The sequence below is a fragment of the Lontra canadensis genome, unplaced genomic scaffold (assembly GCF_010015895.1).
Source record: "Lontra canadensis isolate GAN:19392208 unplaced genomic scaffold, GSC_riverotter_1.0 scaffold6, whole genome shotgun sequence".
Classification (NCBI taxonomy): Eukaryota; Metazoa; Chordata; class Mammalia; order Carnivora; family Mustelidae; genus Lontra; species Lontra canadensis.
In genome coordinates this window covers 30964136-30981937 of record NW_022631000.1, presented here as the reverse complement: position 1 = coordinate 30981937, position 17802 = coordinate 30964136, and the positions used below count along the sequence as shown (strand labels likewise).

At 35.9% G+C, this 17802-nt stretch overlaps 1 protein-coding gene across 3 annotated transcripts in view; it reads right to left on the bottom strand.

The window, feature by feature from the left end:
• The window catches only part of MBNL1 (muscleblind like splicing regulator 1), a 200362-nt gene extending 189333 nt beyond the window's left edge, over positions 1–11029 (bottom strand). Inside the window, exon 1 of one of the 3 annotated variants that reach the window (XM_032852517.1) lies at positions 10907–11029. The gene's annotated coding sequence lies outside the window, so the exon portion shown is untranslated. The other 2 variants (XM_032852536.1, XM_032852541.1) reach the window with 2 other exon arrangements.
• Between the last annotated feature and the right edge of the window lie 6773 nt (positions 11030–17802).

The window sequence follows — 17802 nt, the reverse complement described above, 5'->3', positions numbered from 1 at the left end:
CGTGTCAACAAATGTGTACTATTCTTACTGTAGAAAACCTACTATTCTTATACTTCAGTATATTTGCTTCTTGGTGAATCTGTCTACCTGAAGTAAGCAGCAGGTCAGGAAGTGGCTTTCTGTTTCAAGAGTGTTCCCCAAATAGTCACATCCTGCAGATAGCCATGCATTTACACACGCATACACTCAGAAACCACACACCATCTCACACTTTGCAATAATCCAATGACACGGTGAGTCATCAGACCCACGTGTTTGCACGATACAATGGACTGCATCACTTAAATAGCATGTAAGTCATCTATACTCTTCCACACTTCCCAATACCAGTAACATAATGATTTTCTATTTGGGCGTTGTCAGAAACACTCAAAAGTCAGCTTGTGGCTCCTACAATATGATGTCTGCCTGCCTTGGGGAAGTTACCGTTGTGTTCCTCTGCACCCCACCCTTGTCATCCTTCTATTCACACTCAGTCCAATGCCACTGGTAGGGTTTTGTTTTTTTTTTTTTTTTCATTGTCAGCTCCTAACCCAAATCAGAAATAGAAGCAGCCACATTAGTTGTCATTAACTTCTCAAGTATATGGGGATGCCACTTGTTCTTGTGCCTAATAGCTATTAGGTTTGTTAAAATAATAATAATAATAATGATGATGACAATAATAACAACAATAATAATAACAAAAATAATAATAATAATGATAACAATAATATGAAGAAGAAGGAGAAGAGAAAGAAGAAGAAGAAGAGGAAGAAGAAGGAGGAGGAGAAGAAGGAGGAGGAGGAGAGGAGGAGGGGGAGAAGGGGGAGGAGGACCTTTTCAGGAAGATATTCTATATTCCCTTCCTAAATCACACTCAGCCTCCCAACTCCCACTCAAAAGTTGTGTCCGACTAATTCTGGGATTTAAAATGTAATAACTGGATGATTTCAATCTCTTGGGATAATATAAATAAACCAGAGGAAATTTATAATTGTTCTGAAAATGCAGTGTCAATACCTGCTTCTTATAATAGGAACAGGTTGATGCTGCAAGGGTCCCTACCGTCATTGGTGCTGGGATTTGAGAAGAATCAATGAGAGAACATCTGTTGTCCCCAGAGACTGGAAAACAGCCTTTTCTCTAGACTTACCTACTTCATATCCATGCAGAAACTAAGGCGCCTGATGACCACATTACCAGACATCAGGCTACCTATTTTCAGTGGCCATGATAAAGGTCAGCTATCCCACAGCAATTGTGCTGAAAAATCTTAAATTGACCAATCCAAATAATATTTAAGCCCTTTTCACTTTTATCAAACCCACACCTATTATAAAAATGATGAAAAGGTAAGAAAATGTAGTTAACTCATGAAGATAAATTCCACTTACTTGAAATTTATCTAAATATAAAAATTTATCACCTAAGAAAGCTTTTGACCTATGTAGTAATTCCTGCTTCTCTTCAAACAACAGTTTTTCCTACTCTGTTAAACACAGATAATGAATGGATCATTCACTGCACGCGGTTCCCCAGTACATACATGTGCCCGTCCTTGCGAATATTTGCTTGCGCTGTATAACTCCTTGCCTTGTCCTACAATCTCAGTAACCTGGACCTTTGTCAACCCCAGGTCCCTAGCTTCATCTCCCACTACTCTCCGAGACCTGGAGTCTTCCTTTCTCCTTCTCAGAAAGGCAGATCTCCTTCCTGCCTCTGCACTTGAACATCACTCTTCCCAGGGGCTTCTGCACGGCACCAGGCTTCTCATCGTTCAAGTCTTAGCTTAAATATTTCCCTTCCTGAGAGGCCAGGTAGGGAAAGAAGCTTCCCTTCTCTGTTTCTCTATCCTTTTACTTTGCTGAATTGTCTTCATGCTGCTGTCATCATCTAAAATTCCCTTTTCAGAAATTCACTTGTTAACTGGCTTACTCATCGTCTTTCCCCACTGGACTGAAGTTCAGCTCTCCGGGGTAGAAACTTGGTCTTGGTCACTGGTATCCCACAGCCTCTAGATAGGTGCTTAATGCATAATGCTTGATATATGAATACATGAGTATATGTACTTCAAAATGGAAACAGAAGCTTCTCACAAGAATTAAAATTGTCTCTTCGCATAGCCCACTTCCTGAGGAGAACCACAAAGGCGGGGTCACCAAATACCTCTTCTGGAAGGACCACAGAAGAGAAAACAAACAAACAAAAACCAATACAAAACCATGGCTCAATGTTAAATTCATGTACTGTTGAAATGTTTTTCCAGTTCTTTGACAATTTTCTGAGTTTTTTTGAAAATGTATTATCCCAATCTTTTTCCTCTTGATGAAAACTTTGATCATTCGACCTTAATGCTGCCTCCCTCAGGGAGCCTTGTGCCATGGCTGCACCAAGAAGTATAACCCCCAAGTATTTTAATGTCTCAGGTGACTCCTTATATTTTTCATAGTGTGGCTGAAAATTCATGTCTTTTGAGATTTTTCCTACTAGTGTCTAAGATTTCAGAGGGGCTGTGCCATATAATATATACATTTTTAACTGTATTTAAACCAAAGCTTTTGCCTATTCTGTTTCTCAGTGTAAGTTCTAAAGGCAATGTATTAATGATAAAGATCCATTGTAGAGACAGACACACCAGGATCAGTTTGGTGACCACTATCAAGTGAACTCTCTCAGAACCTTTTTTTCCTTAAATCTGTAAAATAGTAATAATGGTACTTAACTCACAAAGTTAGTGAGGGTGTTAAATTTGTTAGTCATCTGAAGCATCTAATATACAATGTTATCTTAAAACTGGTACTAAAAATGATATGCAATGGTACTAAAAACTAGTACTAAAAAATATAACAGCAAAGCTATTATTACTAACATTATCATCATCATCATCATCATCTAGGACCTAATAATCTCAAGAACCAAGTCCTATGTTTATAATCTTAAACTTAATCTGTTGGATAAACACACAAAACAACTCCAAACAGTTTTCCTAGAATAGCTTTAAAATCCACTTCAAGATGAAATATAAAACCAGGAAATAATTACAAAACAATATGTGAACTATATGCATAGCCATGAGGCCAGCACAGGCAGATGGTTAATCAGGAAAGAATTCTGGAAGGAGATTGCTCTTCCATCTGGCTTGAGGGAAGCAATGAACCCTAACTGGCAAGGGAGGGTGGGCACATGTTTTTCTTGGGGGTGAGGGCAGAGGCAAAACAAATACAAAGGCAGTGGGGCAGCAAAGCAGAGCAATTGCCTCCAGGATCCTAAGAGATTAGTGGTACCCACTGTGAACCTGTCCCTTTTAGCTGTGTGGAAAGCAGCCAATACACAAAGAAGAGAATTCTCCGTTTATTTGTTGTCTCCTGGGACCACTTCTTTTGTTTCAGTTCCTTTCATTTTGTGTTAACAGAACTATCCCACCTGACAACTGCATTGCAGCTCAGAGCACAACCATACCCGTGGCCACCTCTACATGACCTTGGGAGATAGTTGTTATTTTTGTCACATTTGTTTTATTTATATACAAGGCTCAGAACTGTTGAGGCCTTGTGCTTACTCATCACTTGAATATCTAGTATGTTTCATGCATTTTTCTAGACACTGAGGATGTAACATGAACCAAACATTTCAGACCAAACCCTGCCCCCATGGACCTTACATTTTAGTAGCAGAAACAGACAACAAGTAATAAAACAAAGAAATAAAGATAAAAATTTTATGTAACATTGAGTGTTATCAAGAAAATTAAAATGAGACGAAAGGATAGAGAGTGGGTTAGGGATATGATAATAAAATATGTACTTGGTCATGGAAGACCCCCTTTAGGAGGAACATTTGAACATCTGAATAAAGAAGAGCTGTGTCACAATAATGTGTGAGAAGAATATGCCACGAAAAGATGGGGAAAGCATGTGCAAATTCTCTGAGTCAGGAATGAGTTTAGGATGCCCTAGGGGCAAAATAAGGAGTGGAGCCAGAGCGTAATGAAGGAAGGGTTGAGAAGTAGAATATGAGGGTGGAGATGTATGTAGAGGACAAGACACATAAGCAACAGAGAGGAATTTGGATTTTTTCATAATTAAAATAGGAAACCATTAAAGAATTTTGAGCAGGGAGTCACATGATTTGATTTCTATTTTAAAACATCATGCTGGCAGGAATGCAAGAAATGAAAGAGGGATTTCTTAATAGGCTACAAGTAGAATGGAGATGTCCAGAAGAAATGAGAGTGTCTTACACTGAGCTCAAGATGGTGGAAGGGATGAACCTGGTCGATGCTGAGATATATTTTGGAAATAGAACTGACGGTCTTGCCGATAAATAGGATATAGGTGAAGGAAAGAAATAAATTAGTGATGCTTTTGACCTGGATAACTGGGTGTAAGGTGGTGTCATTTATCAACCAAAGAAGACTGGGCAGGGAGCAGAGAGAAGGGTGGGCAATGACAGGCTTTCTTTTGGACATGTTAACTTTAAGATGCCTGGTAACATCTGAAGTTTAATAATCACTTTGAGGTATGAGTCTAGAAGTTGGCAAAAAGTTAAGAAGGTATGAATTTTTTTTTAACTTACAGTTATGGTGCTAGATATCTGAATAGAGAAGAGAAGTAACCATCCAAGATTCACAGTCCATAAGTGACAGAATGGAAACTGAAAATGAATCTTGACACTGACCCACTTTCTCTTCCTACCACAAATATCAGGATGCATTCATCATTATGAGTACTAGAGAAGAATATGGGGGAGTGCTAGGGGCAGGAATATTCTAGAAAAGGTTGAGAATTTGTCCAATGCTATGGACTACACAAATTCATGGTTGCTTCTTTCTTTACCTATTTTTCTGTAAATGTGATGATACATGCACATTTAACTTTTAAAAGCCACTCTGGAATAATAAATTCATAAGATTGACCAAATACCTCTGATAACCTACTTTCTTTTCTAAAATTGTCACTTTTTGGAATATCCAAGAGGATAATTAAATTCAGACTAAATGTAGATTGAACAGAATTGAAATATAAAGATAAAAGTTTAGCCAATAACTCAAACAGGTATTTCCGAATTGTATCATAACATCTGAATTAAGATTATCAGATTTGTTTAACAGACATGGCTGGGACAAGTAACACTTACTCTCCATGGCTTGGAAAAAATTAAAAGCCAATAAATTAAAAAATAAAATTAAACCAGTAACAATGCAGAGGGGAAAAAAATTCTAAAACTGGAAACAAACAGAAACAAATGAACCTGGTTGTGGGTATTATGGAGGGCACGTATTGCATGGAGCACTGGGTGTGGTACATAAACAATGAATTCTGGTATGCTTAAAAGAAATTAAATAAAAAAAATTTTAAAAAATCAGATACAGAAACAAAGGTGCATAGAGATACTTTTTAAAAAAAAAAAGAAAGAAACGAATGAACTTTATTATATTTCAAACGAATACTATGATAACCCTACATGGAGAGAAAGAAGGAGAGGCAGGGATGGAAGGAAGGGGGAAAGCAGGAAGAAAGGAATTCATCCAAGCAACCACAAACACAGTATTTGGTGGGCTATGGGTATGTGGGGGTAAGAAGTGCACACAGACCCAGAATTCTTTTTCAGTAGGTTTGCTTATTGTAGTGGTTTAGGTAAAGTAATTCAGAAATTATTTTAGGTGTTTTATAGAAATGAGTAAATAAGTAAACACACTGATGTTAAGATCCAAGGCTCATGCTATGGAGGAAGGAGCACACAAACATGGCATAGGCAAAGGCAAGAAATAACCTTCTGGGGATGGATTAGAACTGGAGATATCAGATAAACTCATGATGCCCAAAATATGTGTGTATAGATACAAGAGTTTTTATGAATGCATGCATATGCTTTTGGGTATGCATACTATGTGCATTTGCATTAAAATGTTTTTGTTGAAAGGGTCAATGAACAAAAACACTCCAGTGGCAGTGAGTATACCTAACCCAGATCTTGGCCTCTCATACCATTCCCCATCAAAAGAAATGAGATGTGGGGTACCTGGGTGACTCAGTCACTTAAGTGTTGACTCTTGATTTCAGCTCAGGTCATGATCTCAGTGTTGTGGGATCGAATCCCGTGTCAGGCTCTGGCTCAGGGTTGTGGGATCAAACTTCATGTCAGGGAGTCTGCTTGAGATTCTATCCCTCTCCCTCTTCTTTTGCCCCTCCCCTTGCTCTCTCTCTCTCTCTCTTTGGAGGAAAGAAAGAAAAGAAGAAAGAAAAAGAAATCTTAAAAAATAAAAGAAAGAAACAAAAAAGAAGAAATGAATGATTCTGGGTTTGGGATGGGATAAGTACAAGATGAGGTTAGAAGATCTTTTTACATCAGAAAGTGTTCACTAACATGATGGAGGCATGCCACAGGGACATAGGAGCCAGAATAAGAGGGCTTCATTATTTAAATGTAGACAATTTGAGCACCATTATAAATTAAGGCAGTAAGGAATTATAAACCATTGGAAAGACAGAAATTCATGACTTAATATCAGTAACAGATATACAAATTAGTAATTAAATACAGGAGAGAAGGGAGTTCTTTTGCTTACATTAGAATGCAAAAGACTGAAATATGCAATGAGTGCTGGAGCTGGAGAATCATGATTTTCTAACTATCATGGATTACAGTAAAACCTGCATCAGATGAGAACATCAATTAATATTAAACCCAAAGGGAAATGTTTCATGAGGAGTGTCATTATAAAGTAGAGAAATGAGGCAACACTTTGACATGGCAACCTAAGTTAGCATTACCAATGGGGCATAGATGAGCATTTTGTGGCTCTAGATATGATCGCATGAGAGGAGACATCACCTATGCCATATTCTAGCAAAAAATGCACAGCCACAATCTCATCATGAGGAAATGTCAAACACATACCAATGAGGAACACTCTGTTGAAAAGAAGAGATGGTGGATAGACTTTAAAGTTTTCAATTTCATAAAAGACAAAGAAATGATGTGGAAATGTTCCAGATTAAGGGAGGCTAAAGAGACATTGCAACTACATGTAACACATGACTCTAAACTGGATTCTTTACTGGAGGGGAAAATACTATAAAGGGTATTATCAGATAAATAGCAAAATTGGAATATGGGCAAATGTTAGATGAAAGTATTGTATCAATGTGAATTTATGAAGTAGATACTGTAACCGTTGCATAAGAGACTACCTCTATTTTTAGCACTTACAAGCTGAAGTCAAGGGTCATGTTTTTTATAACTTACCCTCAAGTGGTTTGGAAAGAAAAAATGGAGACAGAAAGATAGAAAGAATAAGAGCCAATTATAAAGCAAAGAGAGTAAAATATTAAGATTAGGCAAATCTGGGTAAGGATATATAGTATTCATTATGCTATTTGTATTTTTAAAACTCTTTTGAGCTTGAAATTATTTCTTAAAAAATTTAAAGTAGGTGAACTATAGTAAGCATTTCTCGTGAACATTTAAGAGACTCCAATGGCATTAGATATGATTTTTACTCAGAAGGCGGCCTAATTGCCTAGAGAATGTTCCTACCTCTTCTCCAATTCAGACCTGTTCATCAACACAGGAAAAGCATAAAAGCATTCTGCTTCCATTTTTTTTCTTATGCAAAATGAAAATAAATCGAACTGAGGTATGATTAAAGAAAAATGTTGCTAAATTTATTTTTTTCAGAATCAGAATTGTGGTGACTTTTTTCATGATCATATTATGATTTGTGTTTGTTTCCAAAGTGAAAAGAATTTTTGAGGCTGTGATAACCACCCAATATTGAAAAAACCGAGAACTTACAATGATATCTGTAAAGTAGAATAACAAAGAGCTGTGACATCTTATACTAACTTGTGGAGTAAAACCAGTAGGCTAACTTCATTTCTGATTTACTTCCCATGGTTCCAATATGAATTAATGATTTTAATGCCATTTTTCTTTCAATTTGGATCTAAAACTACAAATCCACTGTTCTCCTTACTAATACTGAAAAATTAGAAAATAATGAAAAGACAAAGCTGGAAAGTATCCAGAGGACATAAAATCTAAGTCCCTAATTTTAGTTCATATAAAATAATAAGAATATCAATGATGTTAGAGAAGTATTGGAAATCATAATTCTCAAACAGCAAATAATTTACATTTTAAAAATTTAAAAATTATAAAGATATAAAAGTTGTATTTTCTAGAGTACAGATGTGTACATTACACGTCATAAAATGTACCCTTTTAAATGGAAATATTCAGAAATGTAAAAGAACCTGCCTTTATTCTATATATTTGCAGAAATTATTTCCCGTATGAAAACAAAATACATATTCTCTCTTACAGAGCACATGTACTTCCAAAGCACATATTTTTGTGAACACAATAATTTTCCCATTGAACACATATTTTTATTACTAGAATAAATATGAATATGTTACATGTGGCACTTATCCAGATTTAGAGGATTTTTGTTTCTGAGTTCAAAACGTGCCATCCCTCTTAGTTTGCACCCAAACCACGATCTTTCTTTAGGGCAACAAACTCTCATCTACTTTTGCAAATGAGAAAATGGCCGAAAGAGGGGAAACCAAACAAGTGTTTCAATGTTTCAGAAGTTCTTTTGGAAGTCAAATTATTTATGTTAAGAACAAATAGCATCATTGTTTCAAAGTGAAATTATTATCTGAGCCGTAATATATTTGCCAAGGTGGGATAGAGCCCTCTAGAAGCAGGTCATTCTGCAGAGATGGGCGGCTCTAGAAAGTTCACACTGTGAAGGAGGGCGCAGACACCCACTAAACCGTGAGATTTGTTGGATCAACCCTGGATTTCAACAATTGGACGGATGCTGAGCAAGATCATGCATACACCACATAGTCAACCATGTCTTACTAATACAGTAAATTTCACAGTGTTATGCTGCAGTCACTTAGTTTCAACTTAGATTAGATTCAATGAAAATTTATGCCTTAGGGTGTCGCCTGAATGTAATCTTAACGAAACAGTAAAATATTTATCTATAGTTCAAAAGTTAAAATTTGTGTATGCCGGTAATAAATTATTTGCAATATTATATCTAATTTCACTTCAAAAATTTGGATTTGGGGGTGGAGTCTAAATACTTTTTTCTTACTATACTGTGTGCAAGAAAAGCAGAAGCAATGCATCTTGTTACCCTCCCAGTAATGATAAGATTGGCTCCTTTAACAATCTGCGTGACTAAGGAAACTCAACCAGGTAGCACTAATTTTTTTCTGTAAATATGATTTTGTCACAGAACAAATTTTAAATTTATTTTCCTTAATCTGGAACTAGGCTGTTCATTCAGAGATTTCAATAGTTCACCACCACCACCACCACCACCACCACCACCACCAAAACACATCCATCTTGCCAGCAAGATAGGATTTTCTCTACTTCTTGGGCCTTCATTTGCCATTCTGAATTGCTGTATGTTGATCAGTCTAGATTGTAACCTCCTTGGGCTGTGTTTTTCTTGGCTGTTATCAGTTATCCAGTGTAATACCACACTATGTATGACAAACACACAACACTTAATAGTTTATGGTATCGAAATATCTCATCCTTAAAATTCTGGACATTTAAAAATACTTCCATCTTTTTTTTTTTTTTTTTTAAGAAAAAGGCATTATAAGTGGTTTTGTTGCAAAGAACAATGATCAAGTTCTGGTGTGTTTAAGTAGTGTGTGATACATAAAGATGAACATACATAATTTTAATGGATTCCTCACAACTACCAACTTAATTTTAAGATTTTGATTTAGTTAAGAATGTCAAATTTGAGTCAACAGTTCACTGACTGAATTTATAATACTAACATTCTGTTTTCCTTCTCTCTGTAACCAAAAGACAACAAGTCCTGTCACAGCACATTGCATGAAAATAAATTTTTAAAAACACCCTATTTTCTAGGTAATGTAATAGAACCCATGTGATGGCTTGTTTAACCAAACTGATTAAAATGAAGTTCGTTAATTTATGGAATAATGCGGACTTTCTTTTTCAGAAGCCATGTGATTATTCTAATTTAAAAAAAATCAAATTAAATAAGCATTCATTTGCTAAAAAAGAATTTAAAAGTTGCTGTATGATAAATATAATTCTATTACATAGTTAATATGTATATACATTACTCTAGCGTGGCACAAATAAAAATAATTCTGCTGGATTTAGATTACTTTAGAATTGCCTAATAAAATTAGTTTCAGCTTAGTTTGATCCCCAATTATGAATCCAAATGGTCTTACAGTTCTTGTCCAGTTTTGGGCATTAAAACTACAAATTAATCTTAAAACAAACATAAATTTCTAAAATTTGACTTACTTTATTTACATTTTTAAATACTACTATCTACACTACAAATTGCTTTTTCAAAAGTATTTCAATATCATCACAATGTGATGATATGAAAAGTAATACTGAAATGTAACACCTTAAATAATACTATGTATTTTCACAGTAAATAGAATCAAATCCAAGAATATCTTTTTTTTCCATAAAATGTCCAACTAGTCATAGGCAAAATGAACAAACAAATATAGGTAGGATAACTCACAAATGTTAGGAATTTACTGGAGCTAGGGGAAGAAAAAGTTTTCGAATTTATATCAATACAAAAGTTCTTTCAGCATTAAATTGTGTACAAAATTATGAAAAAAAGAGAACTTGGTTACTTTTCAGTTAAAATAATTTGGAGATCAATAAGAACTTTAAACTGGCCCAGCTTTTCAAAAGGTTGTATATAAAGTTGAAACGGCAAACTTACTAAACTTCTTCATTTAAAATATTGAGTACTTACTTGAAAATTATCAGATTTATCTCATCTATTTCATAATCCAACCAATATTTAAATTGTTGTTCCACAAACAGTAATCCAAGCAATAAAATGAAAAATAGCAAGTGAACCCTTTCTTCTTACCGCAATGTCGTCTTTTCCATTGGTTGTTAAGCTGCTTAAATAGTTGAGGTAACCAGCATCTCCAAGGGCTCTGACTCCACTCAGCTCTCTTCAGTCAATTTTTTTTTTTTCTCTGCAAAAGGACACTACCAAAAGAGGAAGTTGTGAAACACCAGAGTCATTTTGCTTTATAAATTCTATGAAGAATGGAAAAGTCTTCACAAACCTTACATTTAGAATCATGGGGACAGGCTGTAATTTGTGCATTTATACATATACAATTAACACATACACGAATTTATAGGTGTAAGCAAGTTTTCAAAAAGTTAAGTTATTGAAATATATCCTTGATTATGCAATGCTCATTTACATAAGGAAACATCTCCTCTGTGGCCGAAAGATAATCATAGAAAAACAAAATACCACTCTATGCAGACAAAAACTGTCAAGCTGATACATGAGGAATAAACTTGCTTTTATAAGGCTAATTAATTTAAACTCTTTGGAGTATGACCTAAATGCTAATCTGACTACAGACATAATGTAAAACAAAAAACAAAAAACAAAACAAAACAAAAAAAACTTCAGTAAACGGGCATTTTCCTGGAATCTGGGTAGTGGTTTTTTACCTACAAGCCTTAAACTTCCTTTCTCATGAATAGCTGCCTGTTACATATAGATAAAGCATTACAAAACTGAAACTCTTGCTTATCCATAAGCTACGGTCTCTCTCAACTTCAGCCACAAGAATAAAAAACAGGTGCAGATCCTGCACTGTTGAACATAACTGGTCAAGTTTCTACCAGGTTGGAGCACTAATTGAAAATATTTATGGGATGGTAAGGACAATGGTGAAAAAAGGAAAAAAAAAACAACAACAAAAAAAAACCGTTGATCAAAGCCAACACTATCGCCAACCTCAAATAGAAGGAAATACTCATATATGTACTTCTCCCAGGTTACTGAATAGAAGAAGCAGACGAACAGCAGATGAACTGCTGCTATTTGTTTGTGCCCCCCCCCCCCCCCCCCCCCCCGGTCCCTTGCTGTTGGGGAAGGGAAGGGAGGGCGGGGTGGATTGCAAGAATAACAGTAATTATGCAAACCTCCACACACTGCAAGAACCACTTTCTGGACTTTGGAAACGATCATGCTCCCAGGGTATCACACTCTGCTTTTTACTTAACCATATTTTCAAAGGGGCAATAAAGAGCAATTAGGGGATAATGAAAAACGGAAACATTTTCCCCTTTCACCTAAATTCCTATGTGATGTGAATTTGCAGGAAGTAAAGATAAATGAACAAACAGTACTAAGAAAGCTGCCACAACAGCAGAACACCAAAGCATCATCAATATAAAATTGGACTGGAATTCTTTACTGAGATACTTACAAGAAAATTCTTGAATAAAACATTATTAATGAGATTAACATCGCTTAGATTCTATGTGTTTTGAAAAAAATTTAAATATGATTGTATTTGTGAGTTTTTTTAAAAAAAATTCATTTATTTATTCATCAGGGAGAGAGGGAGAAAGAGAGAGTGTACAAGCAGGGGGAGCGGCAGGCAGGAGAAGCAGGTTCCCAACTAAGCAAGGAGCTCTATGCGAGACTTGATCCCAGGATCTTGGGATCATGACCTGAGCTAAAGGCAGATGACTAACCAACCTAGCCACCCAGGTGTCCCTAAATATGACTCTATTTGACATCTGTTATAAAACACTAGGTCCACCTGCCCACCAAAGACCCAGGCTCAGTACCGGAAGCATAGTGCTGAATATCGCTCGATGGTTTTAATGTGCTAGCTCAGTATGTGTGTCCCTTTCACCTGGATGGTGGCTGCATGTCTCTGTTTCTCCAGTGGTCCTTTCCAGGCTGGTGAATATGCTCAAGGGTCCCTCCGTCTTAGACAGTTCTCCTCTGACTGACCTGTCCTATGACTTTCCCATTTGACAAAGTTTTTGTCATTGACTTCTTTAATGTCTTCATAGGTGTGTGTGTGTGTGTGTGTGTGTGTGTGTGTGTGTGTGTTTGCACGTGCACATGTGTTTGTGGGTGTTTGGTAGAACATATATAAAACTGACAATTTTATCATTTTATGTTTATAGTCCAGAGACATTAATTATATGCATGTTATTATACAATCATCACCACCACCCATCTTTAGATCTTTTCATCCTCCCAAACTGAAACTCTACACTCATTAATAATAATAACTTCCCATTCCTCTTCTCTGGCCCCCACCCAGTCCCTGGCAGCCACCATTCCTCTTTCTGTCTCTATGAATTTGACTTCTCTAGGTACCTCATGCAAGTAGAATCGTAGATGATTCATCCTCGTAGCTGGCTTATTTCACTCAGGTGCATCCCAGGTCACAGCATATGTGAGAATCTTTTTTCCTTTTTAAGGCTGAATAATTTTTCATTATAGGTATATGCCACATCTTATTTATCTGTTCATTCGTCAATGGACATTTGTGTTTGCTTCCACTTTTTGGCTATTGTGAATAATCCTGCTGAGAACATGGGTGCACAGATATTTGAGTCTATGATTTCAATTCCTTATATTCTTTTTGGGTATATACCCAATAAATAGAAATTGCTAGACTTAAGTATTCCTTACTGCTGGATCATATCATGATTCTACGTTTAAATTTTTGAGGACCTGCCATGCTGCTAAATTCTCCTATCTTCATGCTTCATCTTTCTGCCTTCTGGTTTCTGCTTCTCCTATTAACTGAGACTCTCTTGCCAAAGTCACCAAAGGTCTATGTTAGCAAATCCAAATGACACTTCAAAGCCCTCTTGACTTCTTCGCAGCATATGCCACTGGTGACCACTTTCTTCTTATAGATGTGCTCTCTGTGCTTGAGTTCTCCACCCTCTCCTTCTGATTGCGTGGCAATCTCTCCTTTGACTTTCTTATAGGGTTGCTGAACTGTGTTCACCCATTAAACGTTGCTGCTTCTCAGGACTTTTATCTGGGCCTGCTCCTCTTCTTATCCACAAGCCCCTGTATACTTCCATGGTATCAGCTGGCAAATACTTACTGCTCCCACACCTCCATTTCCAACCTAGATATCTCCCTAGAAAATTTTGACCAGTACAACATTCAAGATCATTTTGACTTGTGATCTAGAGAAAAGCATCTGCATAAAGGGCCTGAGATCAACCACATTTTTTACTTCTATTGTTTAACCTTGGATAAGTCAGCTAGTCTTCTGAGCCCTGTTTTCTCATATATAAATGGGGGCCATTAAAAACCACTTTGGAGAATTATGGAAAGATTATTTTCCTAATATCCAAAAATTATAAGATAAAGAATACTTTGTTGTGTTTATAGTATAAAAATACAGATAAGGCAAAAGTTCATCCTGTTTCCCTCTAGCATGATTCTTCATATATATATATATACACACATAAATGTATATGTATATATGTATACACACACATATATATGTATATACATATATATATACACACATATATGTATATGTATATATGTATACACACACATATATATGTATATACATATATATGACATATAGAATGAAATAATTTTGTGGGTCTTTAAATATATATAACATCACAGTATATTTTTCACTATGACTTTTTTTAACTTATCAATATAGCTTGAAGATACAGCCAAGATATTCTTTTGAACTGACTCATACACATCTAATCCCCCATTGATAAAGTTTATGTAATTTCTTCACAATTAAAAATAGTGTAGCCAGTCAACAGCATTATAGATGCCTCCTTAAAAGTATGTGCAAGACTTTCTTTAAGTTTAAGTATAGGAAAGGAGAATTGTTGGACCACAGGGTATATAGGTTAAAATGAAAATTGTTACTGCTAAATTGCCCAGTCAAAAAAACAAAAGCAAAAACAAAAACTTGACCAGTTTGAACTTCCAACATTTCCAGCTTTTCCACTCTATTGCCACTACTTGATATAATCAAACTTTTAAAGATTTGCCAATCTGATGGGCAAAAAAATTGGTGTCTTAATATTTTTAACTTGTATTTCCCTGATTACTATGGAGATTGAACATATTTTAATGTTTGTATCCCCTTTTGTATTTCCTGTTTTGTAAATTGCCTGTTCATTCATTCCAGACATTTGTTGTTTGGATAATTGTCAACTTTTTATTGATTTGCAGAGTTAAAGTTACCTTCTGTTTTTGTGTATTATAATCCTTGTTCTTTTTTAATGCTCCAGTTATTAAGTACTGTAGCTTTTTGAGATGATCCCAATATTCTTTGATAATATCCTTGCATTTTGGTACAATAAGATGTCCCAGGCTCATACTGTAAAGTTTCTAAACTTAGCCCTTTCTCTAAAGGGCCTTGGTTCCTTTTAGTGGGACCAGGGTTTTTGAGACTGCAATTTAGACATTAGTGGCGCTACTGGGTTATCATTAGCATTAAGAATAAACTGGATTATTACAAGCATTAGCAGTTAGCCAATATAATGTTAGTTATTTCTATATGTGAAACAGTATATATTTGGAAGATATATTTAAATATGTACTAGGGTTTTATAGCTTGCATTAATATTACCTCATATTTTGCATTAAAGTAATTTAAGAATAACATATCTGGTACAAGAAAATATTTTCTGTTAAGTAAACACTGGGCACTAGAAAGGATATTTTGAGAAAGAAAGGCAGTAACATAGTCACTGTCATGTCTTGCATTTGGACCTTTCAAAATACCCTTCCAAAGAAATTTCAAAAATCATGTAGACTGGAAAAACATTACATAGTTTCTATATTTTTCATTTTTTTCTTTCACGTTTGTCATGATTCTCAATCTGTTTTCTTTTCCTTTTTTGCTATTATGCACTTACCACTTAAAAGTAAGTAAAAAATCTTTGTATTTGTCCTTGAAAAAAAAAAGATTTCAATTAGAATAAAATAAATATATTCATGGTTTTAGCCACCATTCTTTCCCAAGACATATTTCATGGCCACTTTAAAACTACTGAAGTAGCAACATTTCAATTGTTATCTGCAGAGCTCAGTGGTGAGAGAAGTACTTCTGATTCACTGATTTTATTTTTAATTTATTAAAGAAATGGCTTTAATATTTAAGCATTCATGTAATAGTCTTGTTTTGTTTTGCATAGCTAGAGAATTGAAGAGGAAAGCCCTGTCTGCTCATTCTTAAATACCTTTGACCTTCAGGTTCTTTATCTGTAAAAGAGACTGAGAATACCAACTTCACCAGGGTGCCGTGAGGATTAATTGGCTATTATAGGTGAAGGGCCAAGCGCATTAAGTTTCCTGATAAGTATGATGCTGATAATTCGGATCTTATTTGAAAACCACAATTAGACAAAAATATTTCTTCTAAGTTGTGAATTTATTTATTTGAAAACATTACAAAGGTTTACAAATTAAATCACTAGTTTTACATTTATATTATATTTATTGTGTTTGTTAAGAAAAAATGAATTAAAGGAACCAGGACTATGGGAGATTTGTGGAGAGTCGTTTACTCATTCATCCATTGAGTATTTATCATCTGCTTTATGTAAGGAGGTGTACTAGGGACTGGGAATACAAAAAAGAATAATTGGATTTTGTAGGTTATTCTGTTGTTCTTGCCCTTTTCTATCCTGTTTTTTTTGTTTTGTTTTGTTTTGTTTTTTTTTGCCTGAAGGTTGATCTCTACACAGGGAGGTCCTTTGCTCTCTTCTTCCTGGTTACCATTAGCCAATGGATGCGTAAGCAGGAGAAGGAAAGAGAGAATTTGGGGTATGTTTTTGTATCCCCATCATCCTGTGAGGCCACAGTTTGAGAAGTAGCTACATTGCTCTCTCTACAGCCATGGCTCCTCTCTGGGTGCTTCTCTTCCTCAACTAGACCTCTGATCAAGTTCCAGTAACACGGTTCTTCCTTGCCTTTCAGGTCTAAGGGTGACAACAGCTTTCTACCACCGCAAACCTACAGGTGCTTTACCATACCTGGTTGACTCCTAATCATTTCAGCACCTGTCAATAATCCTCTCACTTAATGCACTATTTCAGGCAAAACTTAACCTACCTTAGTCCCGGCATGCAATCAAATTACACGTTACTTTGAAAGTGACATACTAGAAGGTACACAATTTCAGAGGAAACAAAAAGATGGAAAATTGCAGAAGATGTACTAGGCTGGGGGAATCCAGGACCGAAGTTCAGAGCAAGAGTCGAACTGAGACTTGAAGGATAAGGATAAGGAGGACTTCACGGGTATTTAGCAGGGCTAGGTTTGCAGGGGGCTGAGGGGGTAAGGGGAGGAAGGGAATTGGAAAAGAAACAGAAGTCAGAGAGAGAGAGCACGTCCTATTTAGGGAACTGCCTGAAGTATGCTATTTAGGAGGGATAAGTCAGGGGTGGGGGTGGGGTTAGAAGAGGGGATCATGAAGGAGCACATTAAAATAAGCCAGAGAGGAGGCATCAGAAGATGATGAAGGGCATGGTAAGGAACAGACCGTGAAATATGACCACTGAAGAAGCAAAAAACATAAAAACACAAACAACAAAAAACCTCTAACATGAGCAATCGTGGCTTTGGGGTATCTGCACTTTTTCTTATTCTTTACTGATTCTCTTTCTTTTGGTCATAAGTTTCATGATTTTTTTTTCTGGGAGAAACAAGCCCATCCTCAGTATCAGCCCATGAAAGGGGAGGCACTGATTACCCTCACATTCTAACTTGGTGTGAGCACATGACCAATGTCTGGCAAATGAGTTTAATCCTTTTCCTTTGCCACAGGGATTGGTTTAAAGACGAGTAGGTGATTCAGGCCAGCCACTGAAACTTATTTCTGGAAATTTTAAGCTCTGCTTTTCTTGGGTTTGCTGGATGTAAGACCAAGTTCTGATGATATAATCAGAGTTCCTGACTCCAACTACGCCTGTCACTTATCT